This window comes from Oryzias melastigma, linkage group LG11, assembly GCF_002922805.2.
Source record: "Oryzias melastigma strain HK-1 linkage group LG11, ASM292280v2, whole genome shotgun sequence".
NCBI lineage: Eukaryota > Metazoa > Chordata > Actinopteri > Beloniformes > Adrianichthyidae > Oryzias > Oryzias melastigma.
The window spans coordinates 21,362,410-21,367,701 of NC_050522.1; positions in this window are offsets into that span (position 1 = coordinate 21,362,410).

Genomic DNA, 5,292 nt, shown 5'->3' on the forward strand with positions numbered 1-5,292 from the left:
GGGGCATTAAGGAACACGCAGATGGCCAGTACAAATAGAGCAAATGAACTGCTTTACAAGTATGTAGAGTAAAAATGTTCTTGAACGATTTCTTCCCAAGGACATGCTCCAAGCAACAGGTAGTAGCAAACACTTAACACACAAAGGTACTACACAATGAATACATTAATGCTCTTCAGGTGTCAGCACACTGTCTTTTGGGGTCCAGATGACCCCACTTTTAATGTAAGCAAGCCTAGGAGAGCGGAAGGGTTAATGGGACTTCAAGAAACACCTGCTCTCATCTATGACCCTCCTTGGATCTGGACAATCCCTGTCAAAGTGCATTTGACCGAGGCTTCGGGGTTATTCATATTCTGTCAAGAATAGGTGGCGGAGGACCCAAATGCAGGAGACTGGGCAAGTGGCAGAAAAGAAAACATTCATTAAACTGAAGCCTGACAAAAAACCATGGGAGCAACGATAGGTGGCATAACAGAACAGATGACCTGATAACGGAGAACTAGAAACCAGACACTTAAATAGACTGAGGGTAATTAACTGAAATGAAGACAGCTGTGAATCATGACAAACCTGAAACTGATATGTTCAAAACAGAACATGACCAAAACCCATAAAATAATCCACAGTCCTCACATAATAATTCATCCATTTTCTTGTGTCTATTCTGGGTTTAAAGATAGCAACAATAGTACAGGTTGGGTGTGAGGAATGAGCTCACTCGTCCATTTTCCTGTCATTCATCTGAAGGCCATAATATCTTAAATTAATTGGTTTTGAGTTTGATTCAAATCCAAGCTATGTATTAAAGATTGTACATATTAAGGCTTGTGGAAGTATCTGCTGAAGAGACATTCTGATAGCTTCTTGCCAAGACGTCTCGTTTAAACGTATCAGGTTATGAGTCTCACTTAATCACTGGCAAATTTAAACCTTCTGAAGTGCTGATGCAGTGATTACAACATATTTTTAGCCTTATACAGCCTAGCATTAAATGACACATTGACCACAAATGGCTCCCTGCCTGGAGTTTAAGGACTTCTAACTTAACCAATTAAATGGGAAATGTCGACTCCTAAATAACTCATACTCTTTGACCTACCTCAACTCTTTAACCTTTTACACAATAAACAAGATTCAGCTGGTTTAACATGAAGAAAATCTGCTTTGCTTGCATTTGGTCTGTGTTCAGACCGCCTTGTACCAGATATTTCAGTTTCAAACCATCACTTGTAAACAAAACCACAAGATAAAGATATCTTTAGTCATTGGCCATGAATTATGAGGGTGAAACAAAACTATAAGAGGCAGAAATCCTGTCCTTTGTTATCCTTGTTGGGATAGTTCACTTATTCAAACTTTCTATATTACTATTAGGCGTGGGATGAAAAGATTCTGCTCAAACCACAATGATGTCAGACTTGTTTTTTTCCCACAGAGTCTCGTGATCCTAAATTTATGATTGTCATGTTTGGCCTTTTGAAACAAGTTTGAAGTCACTTACTTCCAAAGGGGCTGTTAAAATTAAAGATTGATGCAGCCTTGTTTGCTGAATTTGACGTTTTTGCAATTCATCGATTTATAAATAGCTTTCCATGCCTCATACTTCATCACTTTAGAATGCAGCTGAAGGGCTGTCACTCCACCGATATTTCTTCCCCAAAGCAGCTGAAATGAGTTTCCTCCGGAGGGTGGCTGGGCGGTCCCTTACAGATAGGGTGAGAAGCTCGGTCATCCGGAGGGAGCTTGGAGTAGAGCCTCTTCTCCTCCACATTGAGAGGAGCCAGTTGAGATGGCTCGGGTATCTGGTCCGGACGCCTCCCTGGAGAGGTGTTCCAAGCATCTCCCACTGGGTGGAAGCCCTAAGACCCAGGACACGCTGGAGAGACTACGTCTCTCGGCTGGCCTGGGAATGCCTCAGGGTCGAGGAGGGTGAGGAAGTGACCGGGGAGAAGGAAGTCTGGGCATCTTTGATTAGACTACTGCCCTCACCATCCGTTCCCAGATGAGCAGAAGAAGATGGATGGATGGACCTGTCAGGGCACATCCTGTCAAGGGTTTCCTCAGAAGATAAGCTTCCACAAATTTGCACAGGACAGAGTTTTATACCGCATGCCCTTCCTGATACAACCTTGTATTGTATCCGGGCTGCGGACCAGCACAGGGAGACGCAGATTTATCTTATTACCCACAATGAATTAAGCTTATTGCACAGTGGGCTAGGTGAAGGGCTGACACGCAGGAGCCCTGGGTTCGATTCCCAGGGTTGTCCACTGATCACCACCCAGATTGGGTCCCTAGGCAAGACCCTTGACGCTGCTGCCTAACTGGATCCCTGTGCCCTCTAAATACAGGGTTGCGTCAGGAAGGGCATCCGGAGTAAAAAACTCTGAATCACTGATGCGAAACAGTGGATGCTGTTACGCTGTGGTGACCCCGAAAGGGATAAGCTGAAAGTCAACTACAGCACATCTTGAGAAGTGATCCAAGGTTTCCTGTGTGCCAGTCCTACACCCAGCCAACTAAGCCATTCAGCCTACTAATCAATCTATCTTTAATTTAACCCAGTATTGCAACAAAAATGTCATTTTGAGGTATTTTCATTTTCAATAGAATGTATTTTTTATAGAGTCTTTTGGCATATACATTGTCCAAGATATGGAATTAACCCTTCTGTTTACACCCTGACCTTATAAATTAACATGCAATTAAGTATAAACCAAGCAATAGCTGCAGGTGGGTCAATCAAAAGCCTGATCTTTATGTTTTCAAGAACTCAGATGCATTTGTTGTTTTTTATTCTTGTACTAAGAGATTAACCTCTCTTCTTTGATATTCCCATCTTTAATCTCAAAACCAGTTGTGCAGAAGCTTTTTTTACGCTTTCACAATGATGAGACCTTCCTCCTGGTTTCCCAGAATACATTGCTGATCACCAATTTCTACAATTGAAGCCCTAATTCTTGAAGAAAAAACTGCAAATTCTGTCAAATAGCAAGGCTTTTGAATAAATTGCAAACCCTGGCTGTGCTGAACTTTGGGACTAACTAGTGATCACGTTCATCAGTTAGTGATGACTGTTGAGTGACTCTTATGGGAAATATGCTGTCACAAGACAGTTTGTTTCAAAATGATTGTTTGAGAATGTGAGGAACTTTTTTCACGTGGAAGTTTAGTTAACTTACCGGTAGTTCAAAGGGGGATTTTCATTAGATGTAAGCTAAATCTTTCAGTCATACTTGTTTTGTTTTTTTTTTTAGCTTTCTTTATTGGTTTTTGTAACTCCAAGGGTTTACAGGAACACATTGAACCTTCCCTGTTCCAGGCGAACTCCAGGATGATGTAAATATGGCCACGCTGTCAAACCCAATAAAATAAAAGATCATTCCAGTCACTTGAAGAGGATGTGCTCAAGCTCCATGTGTGAACTTCTCTGGAAAAACTTCTTTGCTTTTCCTCTTGATTTTTTTCTGCACAGAAGGTTTCCTACATTTTCTTTTAGGGGCATCTGGAGATTCTCATAGTTGTGTCAGAATTTCTGATCATGCATTCAGATTTCTCTGATGTTTCAGTTCAGTCAGCTTTTAATTTGGCTCGTCTGAGTCAGTCTTCGTTTACTTATCTATCTTGTTCTCCCAAAGCAGCAAAAGCAATTAAAAATGTTTCCTTTTCGTCGTATCTTGCGGTCAAAACATTTACCAGTTTCAAAACATGAAATTCATTTCCAATGTACTAAACTAATAATATATATGCAATCATTATTTTTGTGAAGAATTTTCACTAGTTTAAAACTATGGTAGACTTATTTTTTTTAAACTGCTTATTGATTCCTACAATTTCTGTTTTCCCCGTCACCTGTCGAAATCTAACTTTATTATCTCTCACAGAGGAAATATTTGTCAAAATTAAAAACTGAAAGCTACAATCATCATACTTAGACTCAAGGAGGTTCCTGTTTGTGTAATTCCCCAAAATGTAGTTGTGTGGCAGATATGAAGATGATTACATCTAAGGCAGCTGCTGTAGTGAGGACAGCGGCTTGTTAAGTTTTGCTTTCTTGCATTAAGTTTCAGTTTACTTTGTCTGCCGGTATTTCTGTTAAAGTTCATCTCAGCCTCATTTATGTCTTGAGTTTTTTTTTGCTTTCTCTATATACTCACACACACACACACACACACATATATATATACACGTATTTTTATTTTTTTTACTTGTCCTGTTTTTGCGGCTAAACTTTATAACACCAATTCAATTAATACATTTCTTTTGTGCTATCAACTCTCCACAAACTTCCCTCCCCAACACTCTTTCATTATGAATAATTCTTGTTTATTTTGTCCAAGTACCTTGCTGCAGTGTGTTTATGTCTCTTAGGGAGCTGATGAAGACCCTGCCCAGGCTCTTAACAGGTTTCTCCGTCACGGTTGGAATTGGTGTCCCTCCAATGATGAAGCGGAAGTTGTCAGCCACCCTGCCTTTCTTCAGGAGAAGCGACCTGGATTTTGTAAGTGTAAAAGTCCTCCTAGCCCAAGACATAAAATGTTCTAACCCCTGAAGCAGCCATCTGCAGCCGGGAACAGAGGTTTCAGTCACTGTGCGTGTTCATAAATGCCCTTATATGGAGGCCTGGCGAGTGCCAGATCTTGACATGGGACCTCTACACTCCACCTCAGCAGATTTCACAATCATGTTTGTGGCGAGGGAGAAGAGTGGCACTGAGATGGTACAGCCAGGTAGATGTTGATGCCTCCGATGTTACCCTAAGTTGGAAGTTATTATAATAATCTATGAGGATGCTGGTGATGGTCTTTGGCACATGATGTCTTTTCAGGGCCATTTCAACAACCTTAAAGGGAATGGATCCATAGGCATTTGTTAGGTCCAGCCAGAGTGTTGCCAAGTCTCCTCCGCCTTCTCTTGCCTTCCGGATCAGCTGGGATACCACCCCAATGTGCTCTAGGCATCTTGATACACCAGGGACACCCCCTTTCTGTACTTAGGTGTTGAAGAAGCCATTCTTCAGGAGGAATTCCATTAGTTGTTGAGACACTATTTCGGAGAAGACTTTCCCCTCAACACATAGAAGTGAGATGATCCGGAACTGGTCGGTGTTACTGGCCTCTTCTTCTTTTGGAATCCAGACTCCCTCCGCAGACCTCCACTAATCAGCAACCCTTCCCCTTTGCCAGATCACCTTGATGGGCCTCTATAGTTGCACCAGGCGCTGGGCACTACTAGTAGACTCTGTATAGGACTCCACTGGGACCTGGGGAGGAGCTTGAACTTGCAGCC